This window comes from Haliotis rubra, unplaced genomic scaffold (genome assembly GCF_003918875.1).
Source record: "Haliotis rubra isolate DU_JTF1 unplaced genomic scaffold, ASM391887v1 Scf1204, whole genome shotgun sequence".
Taxonomy (NCBI): domain Eukaryota; kingdom Metazoa; phylum Mollusca; class Gastropoda; order Lepetellida; family Haliotidae; genus Haliotis; species Haliotis rubra.
Genome location: NW_025765120.1, coordinates 24,731 through 35,675, shown reverse-complemented (window position 1 = coordinate 35,675; position 10,945 = coordinate 24,731). Strand labels below are relative to the sequence as shown.

At 41.8% G+C, this 10,945-nt stretch overlaps 3 long non-coding RNA genes across 4 annotated transcripts; all 3 read left to right on the top strand.

The window, feature by feature from the left end:
- The first annotated feature begins 468 nt into the window (after positions 1-468).
- LOC124264192 lies at positions 469-3,841 on the top strand. Its single transcript, XR_006895075.1, has 3 exons — positions 469-480; positions 3,494-3,560; positions 3,794-3,841. It is a non-coding gene; the product is annotated as an uncharacterized LOC124264192 (long non-coding RNA).
- Positions 1,190-3,014, top strand: LOC124264175. 2 transcript variants are annotated; one of them, XR_006895071.1, is made up of 2 exons: positions 1,190-1,285; positions 2,616-3,014. It is a non-coding gene; the product is annotated as an uncharacterized LOC124264175 (long non-coding RNA). The 2 variants fall into 2 exon arrangements; XR_006895070.1 differs by lacking the exon at positions 1,190-1,285 and adding an exon at positions 1,347-1,865.
- Positions 3,842-7,827: 3,986 nt separating the features above from the next.
- LOC124264183 lies at positions 7,828-8,848 on the top strand. Its single transcript, XR_006895073.1, has 3 exons — positions 7,828-7,972; positions 8,310-8,318; positions 8,673-8,848. It is a non-coding gene; the product is annotated as an uncharacterized LOC124264183 (long non-coding RNA).
- Positions 8,849-10,945: the final 2,097 nt, after the last annotated feature.

The window sequence follows — 10,945 nt, the reverse complement described above, 5'->3', positions numbered from 1 at the left end:
AAATGTTACCTAAATTAGCAGAACTTCTAATACTTCTCTATCCTGATGATGTAATATTAGTATCGGACCCTGTTCTTGGACCACAAACTCAACTGAATTTTTTTGGGAAAATATAGCAATGAATGGAAACTATCGGTAAACTTGTAAAAAAATAAAATTGTAGTATATAGGAGGTAGAAACATACATAAATAAGATGGAAGTGTTGTGCTTCTTCATGTCACGACATTCTGCTCGAAACATGCAGATAGAAGATGGTAGTGTTGTGCTGCTACATATCAGGACATTCCGGTAGGAACATACAGATAGAAGATGATAGTGTTGTGTTGCTACATTTCGACACATTGGGGTAGAAACATGCAGACAGAAAATGGTACTGTTGTGCTGTTACATGTCAGGACATTCTCGTAGAAACATACAGATAGAAAATGATAGTGTTGTGATGCTCCATTTCGAGACATTCGGGTAGAAACATACAGACAGTAGATGGTAGTGGTGTGCTGCCACATGTCGTGACATTCTGGTAGAAACATGCAGACAGAAAATGGTACTGTTGTGCTCCTACATGTCAGGACATTCTGGTAGAAACATGCAGACAGATAATGGTAGTGTTGTGCCCCTGCATGTCAGGACATTCTGGTAGAAACATACAGATAGAAGCTGATAGTGTTGTGTTGCTACATGTCGTGACATTCTGGTAGAAACACACATAAAGTAGATGGTAGTGTTGTGCTGCCACATGTCAGGACATTCTGGTAGAAACATGCAGACAGAAGATGATAGTGTTGTGCTGCTACACGTCGGGACATTCTGGTTGAAACATACAGACAGAAGATGGTAGTGTTGTGCTGCTACACGTCAGGACAGTCTTGTAGGAACATGCAGACAGAAGATGATAGTGTTGCGCTGCTACACGTCGGGACATTCTGGTAGAAACATACAGATAGAAGATGATAGTGTTGTGCTCCTGCATGTCAGGACATTCTGGTAGAAACATACACACAGAAGATGGTAGTGTTGTGCTCCTGCATGTAAGGACATTGTAGTTGAAACATACAGACAGAAGATGGTAGTGTTGTGCTGTTACATATGACGACATTCGTGTAGAAATATGCAGATAGAAGATGGTAGTGTTGTGCTGCTACATGTCAGGACGTTCTGGTAGAAACATACAGACAGGCGATGGTAGCGATGTGCTGCTAAATGTCAGGACATTCTGGTAGAAACATGCAGATAGAAGATGGTAGTCTTGTGCTCCTGCATGTCAGGACATTCTGGTAGAAACATGTAGACAGAAGATGGTAGTGTTGTACTGCAACATGTCAGGACATTCTGGTAGGAACATACAGACAGACGATAGTAGTGTTGTGTTGCTACATGTCAGGACATTCTGGTAGGAGCATACAGACAGAAGATGATAGTGTTGTGTTGCTACATATCGAGATATTTTGGTAGAAACATAAATACTGACGATGGTAGTGCTGTGCTGCCACATGTCAGGACATTCTGGTAGGAACATACAGACAGACGATGGTAGTGTTGTGCAGCTACATGTCAGGGCATTCTGGTAGAAACATACTGACAGATGATCATAGTGTTGTGCTCCTGCTTGTCAGGACATTCTGGTAGAAACAAGCAGGGAGAAGATGGTAGTGTTGTGCTGCTACACATCGGGTCATTCTGGTAGAAACATGCAGACAGAAGATGATAGTGCTGTGCTCCTGCATGTGAGGACATTCTGGTAGAAACAAGCAGGGAGAAGATGGTAGTGTTGTGCTGCTACGTGTCAGGAAATTCTGGTAGGAACATACAGACAGACGATAGTAGTGTTGTGCTGCTACATGTGAGGACATTCTGGTAGAAACATGTAGACAGACGATGGTAGTGTTGTGCTGCTACATGTCAGGACATTCTGGTAGAAACATACAGACAGATAATGGTAGTGTTGTGCTCCTGCATGTCAGGACATTCTGTTAGAAACATGCAGACAGAAAATGGTAGTGTTGTGCTGCCACATGTCAGGACATTCCGGTAGAAACATACAGACAGAAGATGATAGTGTTGCGCTGCTACACGTCGGGACATTCTGGTAGAAACATACAGGCAGAAGATGGTAGTGTTGTGCTGCTGCACGTCAGGACAGTCTTGTAGGAACATACAGACAGAAGATGATAGTGTTGCGCTGCTACACGTCGGGACATTCTGGTAGAAACATACAGATAGAAGATGATAGTGTTGTGATGCTACATTTCGAGACATTCCGGTAGAAACATGCAGACAGAAAATGGTACTGTTGTGCTGCTTCATGTCTGGACATTCTGGTAGAAACATACAGATAGAAGATGATAGTGTTGTGTTGCTACATTTCGAGATATTCGGGTAGAAACACACAGTAGATGGTAGTGTTGTACTGCCACATGTCAATACATTCCGGTGGAAACATGCAGACAGAAGATGATAGTGTAGCGCAGCCACAAGTCGGGACATTCTGGTAGAAACATACAGACAGAAGATGGTAGTGTTGTGCTCCTACATGTCAGGACAGTCTTGTAGGAACATACAGACAGACGATAGTAGTGTTGTGCTGCTACACATCGGGTCATTCTGGTAGAAACAGGCAGACAGAAGTTGGTAGTGTTGTGCTGCTACATATCGGGACATTCCGGTAGAAACATGCAGACAGAAGATGGTAGTGTTGTGCTGCAAGATGTCAGGAAATTCTCGTAGAAACATACAGACAGATGATGATAGTGTTGTGCTCCTGCACGTGAGGGCATTCTGGTAGAAACATACAGACTGAAGATGGTAGTGTTGTGCTGCTACATGTCAGGACATTCTGGTAGAAACATGCTGACAGAAAATGGTACTGTTGTGCTGCTACATGTCAGGACATTCTGGCAGAAACATACATACAGTAGATGGTAGTGTTGTACTGCCACATGTCAGGACATTCCTGTAGAAACATACAGACAGAAGATGATAGTGGTGTGCTGCGACATGTCGGGACATTCTGGTAGAAACAGACAGACAGAAGATGGTAGTGTTGTGCTACTATATTTCAGGACAGTCTGGTAGAAACATACAGACAGAAGACGGTAGTGTTATACTCCTGCATGTCAGGACATTCTCGTTGAAACATGTAGTCAGAAAAGAGAAATGTTATGCTGCTACATGTACGGACATTCTGGTAGAAAGATACTGAGAGAACATAGTAGTGTTGTGCTGCTACATATCGGGACATTCAGGTAGAAACATACAGACAGAAGTTGGTAGTGTTGTGCTGCCACATGTCAGGACATTCTGGTACAAACATGCAGATAGGAGATGGTAGTGTTGTGTTGCTACATGTCAGGACATTCTGGTAGAAGCACACAGACAGAACATGATAGTGTTGTATTGCTACATATCGGGACATTCTGGTAGAAACATGCAGACAAAAGTTGGTAGTGTTGTGCTGCTACATGTCAGGACATTCTGGTTTAAACATGCTTACAGAAAATGGTACTGTTGTGCTGCTACATGTCAGGACATTCTGGCAGAAACATACAGATAGAAGATGATAGTGTTGTGTTGCTACATTTCGAGACATTCGGGTAGCAACATACATACAGTAGATGGAAGTGTTGTGCTGCCACATGTAGTGACATTCCGGTAGAAACATGCAGACAGAAATTTTTACTGTTGTGCTGCTACATGTCAGGACATTATGGTAGAAACATACAGACTGAAGATGATACTGTTGTGTTGCTACATTTCGAGATATTCTGGTAGAAACATACATACAGTAGATGGTAGTGTTGTGCTGCCACATGTCAGGACATTCTGGTAGAAACATACAGACAGAAGATGATAGTGATGCGCTGCTACACGTCGGGACATTCTGGTAGAAACATACAGAGAGAAGATGGTAGTGTTGTGCTCCTGCATGTCAGGACATTCTCGTTGAAACATGTAGTCAGAAAAGAGAAATCTGGTGCTGCTACATGTACGGACATTCTGGTAGAAACATACTCAGAGAACATAGTAGTGTTGTGCTGCTACATATCGGGACATTCTGGTAGAAACATGCTGACAGAAGTTGGTAGTGTTTTGCTGCCACATGTCAGGACATTCTGGTACAAACATGCAGATAGGAGATGGTAGTGTTGTGTTCCTACATGTCAGGACATTCTGGTAGAAGCATACAGACAGAAGATGATAGTGTTGTATTGCTACATATCGAGACATTCTGGTCGATACTTACATAAAGGCGATGGCAGTGTTGTGCTGCCACATGTCGGGACATTCCGGTAGAAAAATGCAAACAGACGATAGTAGTGTTGTGCTGCTACATGTCAGGACATTCTGGTTTAAACATGCACTCATGCACAACATTATCATCATCTGTCTGTATGTTTCTACCAGAATGTCCCGACATCAACAGCACAACACTACCATCTACTCTATGTGTTCTACCCGAATGTCTGAAAAACAACAACACTATCATCTTATATGTATTTTATTAGAATCCCGATGTAGCAACAACACAGGACATTCTGGTAGAAACATACAGACAGAAGGTGGTTGTGTTGTGCTGTTACATATCGGGACATTCTGGTAGAAACATGCAGACAGAAAGTGGTACTGTTGTGCTCCTACATGTTAGGACATTCTGGTAGAAACATACAGATATAAGATGATAGTGTTGTGTTGCTACATTTCGAGACATTCTGGTAGAAACATACATACAGTAGATGGAAGTGTTGTGCTGACAAATGTAGTGACATTCTGGTAGAAACATGCAAATAGGAGATGGTAGTGTTGTGTTGCTACATGTGAGGACATTCTGGAAGATACATGCAGACAGACGATGGTAGTGTTGTGCTGCTACATGCGAGGACATTCTGGTAGAAACATACGGACAGAAGATGGTAGTGTTGTGCTCCTGCATTTCAGGACATTCTTGAAATGTGGACAGTCGATACTAGTGATGTGCTGCTACATGTCAGGACATTCTGGTAGAAACATGCAGACAGACGATAATAGTGTTGTGCTCCTGCACGTCAAGACATTCTGCTAAAAACATACAGACATACGATGGTAGTGTTGTGATCCTGCATGTCGGGACATTTTCGTTGAAACATGCAGACAGAAAACGGTAATGTTGTGCTGCTACATGTAAATACATTCTGGTAGAAACATGCAGACAGAAGATGGTAGTGTTGTGCTGCCACATGTCTTGACATTCTGGTAGAAACATGCAGACAGAAAATTTTAATGTTGTGCTGCTACATGTCATGACATTCTGGTAGAAACATACAGAGAGTGGATGGTAGTGTTGTGCTCCTGCATGTCAGGACTTTCTGGTAGAAACATATAGACAGAAAATGGTAATGTTGTGCTCCTACATGTCAGGACATTCTGGTAGAAACATACAGACAGACGATAGTAATGTTGTGCTGCTACATATCAGGACATTCTGGTAGAAACATGCAGACAGAATATGGTAGTGTTGTGTTGCTACATGTCAGGACATTCTCGTAGAAGCATTCTGACAGAAGACGATACTGTCGTCTTGCTACATGTCAGGACATTCTGGTAGAAACATGCAGACAGACGATAGTAGTGTTCTCCTGCATGTCAGAACATTCTGGTAGAAACATACAGACAGATAATGGTAGTGTTGTGCTCCTGCATGTCAGGACATAATGGTTCAAACATGCAGACAGAAAATGGTAATGTTGTGCTCCTACATGTCAGGACATTCTGGTAGAAACATACAGATTGAAGATGATAGTGTTGTGTTGCTACATTTCGAGACATTCTGGTAGAAACATACAGACAGTAGATGGTAGTGTTGTGCTGCCACATGTCGTGACATTGTGGTAGAACCATACATTCAGACGAGGGTAGTGTTGTGCTGCCACATCTGGACATTCGGGTAGAAACATACAGACAAAAGATGATAATGTTGTGCTGCTACATGTCAGGACATTCTGGTTGAAAGATACAGACAGAAGATGATAGTGTTGTGATACTGCATGTCGGGACATTCTGGTGGAAACATACAGACAGAAAATGGTAATGTTGTGCTGCTACATGGCTGGACATTCGGGTAGAAACATACAGACAGAAGATGGTAGTGTCGTGCTGCTGCTACATGTCAGGACATTCTGGTAGAAAGATACAGACAGATAATGGTAGTTTTGGGCTCCTGCATGTCAGGACATTATGGTTCATACATGCACTCAGAAAATGGTAATGTTATGCTGCTACATGTCAGGACATTCTGGTACAAACATATCGACTGAAGATGATAGTGACTTCTTGCTACAATTCGAGACATTCTGGTAGAAAATTACATACAGTAGATGGTAATGTTATACTGCCACATGTCGTGTCATTCTGGTAGAAACATGCAGATAGAAAATTTTACTGTTGTGCTGCTACATGTCAGGATATTCTTGTAGAAAAATACAGACAGAAGATGACAGTGTTGTGCTGCTACATGTCAGGAGATTCTGGTAGAAACATACAGACAGAAGATGGAAATGTTGTGCTGCTACATGTCAGGACATTCTGGCAGAAACATACAGATTGAAGATGATAGTATTGTGTTGCTACATGTCGAGACATTCTGGTAGAAACATACATACAGTAGATGGTAGTGTTGTGCTGCCACATGTCGTGACATTCTGGCAGAAACATACATTCAGACGAGGGTAGAGTTGTGCTGCCACATGTGAGGACATTCCGGTAGAAACATACAGACAGAAGATGATAATGTTGTGCTGGTACATGCCAGGACATTCTGGTAGAAACATACAGACAGAAGATGGTAGTGTTATGCTCCTGCATGTCAGGACATTCTGGTAGAAACATGTAGAGAGAAGATGATAGTGTTGTGCTCCTGCATGTCAGAACATTGTGGTTGAAACATGCAGACAGAAGATGGTAGTGTTGTGTTGCTACATGTCAGGACATTCTGGTAGAAACATACAGAAAGAGGATGATGGTGTTGTGTTGCTACATATCGGGACATTCTGGTAGAAACATACATACTGACGATGGTAATGTTGTGCTGTTACATGTCTGGACATTCTGGTAGGAACATACAGACTGATGATAGTGTTGTGCTCCTGCATGTCAGGACATTCTGGTAGAAACATGCAGACAGAAGATGGTAGTGTTGTGCTCCTGCATGTCAGGACATTATGGTTCAAACATGCACTCAGAAACTGGTAATGTTGTGCTGCTTCATGTCAGGACATTCTGGTAGAAACATACAGACTGAAGATGATAGTGTTGTGTTGCTACATTTCGAGACATTCTGGGAGAAACATACATACAGTAGATGGTAGTGTTGTGCTGCCACATGTCGTGACATTCTGGTAGAAACATGCAGACAGGAAATTATACTATCGTGCTGCTACATGTCAGGACATTATAGTAGAAACATACGAACTGAATATGATAGTGTTGTGTTGCTACATTTCGAGACATTCTGGTAGAAACATACAGACAGCAGATGGTAGTGTCGTGCTGCCTCATGTCATGACATTCTGGTAGAAACATACATACAGACGATGGTAGTGTTGTGCTGCTACATGTCAGGACATTCTGGTAGAAACATACAGACAGAAGATGATAGTGTTGTGTTCCTGCATGTCAGGACATTCTCGTTGAAACATGCAGACAGAAGATGGTAGCGTTGTGCTCCTGCATGTCAGGACATTCTCGTTGAAACATCCAAACAGAAGATGGTAGTGTTGTGATGCCACACGTCGTGACATTCTGGTAGAAACATGCTGACAGAAGATGGTAGTGTTGTCTTGCTACATGTCAGGACATTCTGGTAGATACATGCTGTCAGACGATGGTAGTGTTGTGCTGCTACATGTCAGGACATTCGTGAAGAAACACAAACAGAAGATGGTAGTGCTATGCTTCTGCATGTCAGGACATTCTGGTTGAAACATGCAGACAGAAGATGGTGTTGTGCTGCTACATGTCGGGACATTCTGGTAGAAACATACATACAGTAGATGGTAGTGTTGTGCTGCCACATGTCAGGACATTCCGGTAGAAACATACAGACAGAAGACGACAGTGTTGTGCTCCTGCATGTCAGGACATTGTGGTTGAAACATACAGACAGAATATGGTAGTGTGGTGCTGCCACATGTCAGAACATTTTGATAGAAACATACATACAGTAGATGGTAGTGTTGTGCTGCCACATGTCGGGATATTACAGTAGAAACATGCAGACAGTAGATGGTAGTGTTGTGCTGCTACATGTCAGGACATTCAGGTAGAAACATACTGGCAGATGATGATAGTGTTGTGCTCCTGCATTTCAGGACATTCTGGTTCAAATATGCACTCAGAAAATGGTAATGTTGTGCTGCTACATGTCAGGACATTCTGGTGGAAACATACAGTCAGAAGATGGTAGTCTTGTGCTGTTACATATCATGACATTCTGGTAGAAAAATGCAGACAGAAAATGGTACTGTTGTGCTGCTACATGTCAGGACATTCTGGAAGAAACATACAGATTGAAGATGATAGTGTTGTGTTGCTACATTTCGAGACATTCGTTTAGAAACATACATACAGTAGATGGTAGTGTTGTGCTGCCACATGTCGTGACATTCTGGTAGAAACATACATACAGACGATGGTAGTGTAGTGCTGCTACATGTCAGGACATTCTCGTTGAAACATGTAGACAGAAAATGGTAATGTTGTGCTGCTACATGTAAGGACATTTTGGTAGAAACATACTGAGAGAAGATGGTAGTGTTCTGCTGCTACATATCGGGACATTCTGGTAGAAACATACAGACAGAAAAAGGAAATGTTGTGATCCTACATGTCAGTACATTCTGGTAGAAACATGCAGACAGAAGATGGTAGTGTTGTGGGTATGTCCTCTTGTCTGTCTACAACAAGGTTTATGTAGTTGATCATATTGTCACAAAATATCATAAAGTAACTACCATGCGACGGAGATGTGGTATTCAGCTACAGCCCTACAGGAGACACAGCACTGGATTGTCCTCAGGGTATCACAAGTACCGACACAGGCGACATCCTGGTTACAGACTGCAGTCTACACAGAGTCGTTCATCTGACTGAGTCAGGACAGTTTGTCAGAAACATACTGACAGAAGAGGGCGGTATGAACTATCCTGAGGGTGTCTGTGTAGACCCATATGGTTACATGTATGTTTGTCTCAGACTGAGGGACCTATTAAGGTGTTCACGTGTAACCACAGTCAAGTCTATGTGTCAGACTTGGCATACATGTAATCACTCTCTCAGCTTCTCATCAGGGTAGGATCTTTAAAAGCCGAGACAGTATGATGTTGAGTATACACAAGAAACCTTAAAGATGACAAGATATATTTTGGATACCTCAGGTATATGGATATCTCCAATACATGAGATATCAGCATAAAATTGTATAAAGGATATGTCTGACATATGTGTCCCTGACAGAAGATTAACCGAACTCCAAGTCTTGCAGTAAACGTTAGACCCATGTACTATAGCACAGCATGGTGAAACCGGTAAGCTCAAACATCTATCATGTATATACTCTCTTTGTTCATAATGTTGTGTATCACCTGCTTGATAACGGTGTTAGCATCTACACCGAAACGTCGCACCTATTGCAATAGTCTTTCTTTAAAACATCTTACCTGTTCATCATACCAGCTTCTGTATGCCACTCGAGGAAATCAATTTTAAATGTTGTGAGTATTTAGGTCACGTATGTTTCTCTTCAAAACTGATTTCAAGTCAACCCGTATTCTACTTTTTTTATTACATACCCATGTAAACTTAGGTTAGTAATACAGGGGTGCAATAAGGATGACGTGGTGAAATTCCCTATTGCACTCCAGATTCCGTACTGAACCCCTGCCGGTTCTAGTTTCTCCAAAGGTCGGCACTTTCCGGGATTTTCCGTACCCAGCTAACGAGAGGTGTATCAATTGAATATAATGATATGCTTTTTATGTTGTATATGATTAATTTAGAAACTTAAAACAATATCGTACTTGTTGATTACATTAAAAGATTGAAAGAAAAAAATGTGTTTGTCTTTTTTCACGTCACATACATGGTCTGCTTGTTGTCAAAATGTCGGCAACAATGACATCGATGGTACTATCCATCAAGACTTATTTGACATGTTATTTGAACTGGAATACTCTATGATTACTTTGGAATCATCACCAGTGCCTCTCGTAACAAAGAACATCAAAGATTTCAATGCATACATCGAGACCAAGAAAAGTGTCACCACGGTACAGAAAACAAACAGTCTTGTTTCTAAATTCAACCATTTGTTATTGGAAAACAATGTGAAACAAGACATGCTGACTCTCCCTCCTCCAGAACTTGATGTTCTTATTGGATCCTACATTCTTTCTCTGGAGAAGGACAATGGTGAACCCTACGAACCTGATACATTAACATCCTACCATCGCGCCATTGATCGCCACCTTCCTGACAACGATGACCCCTCTAACATTGTGCGAGATGCGGAATTCCGTACAAGTAGAAAAGTTCTTGAAGCCAAAAAGAAAGAACTAAATCAAACAGGTAAGAGGAATCGGCCAAATAAATCCGAGTCTCTGTCAGTGGAAGATGAGGAGCGGTTGTGGGAAAAGGGTAAATTTAGGAGTCATTCACCTTTGTCAATTTTTATGGTACTATTTTACTAAAATGTTTGGATTGCGTGTTCGGGATGAAAGCAGAAAATGAAAATGGGGTGACGTTCAGCTAAAAACAGATTCTGATGGTCAGGTGTGTCTTGAGATTTTGGGAAAGGGAGACTGAAAAAAGGGAAGGAAATTCCACTCACCATCGCATGTTCAATCCTAAAATATTCCCCGGAAATGAAACATGAATCCTCACAGTGTACAAATCCTTTGCCAAACAACGGCATCAACA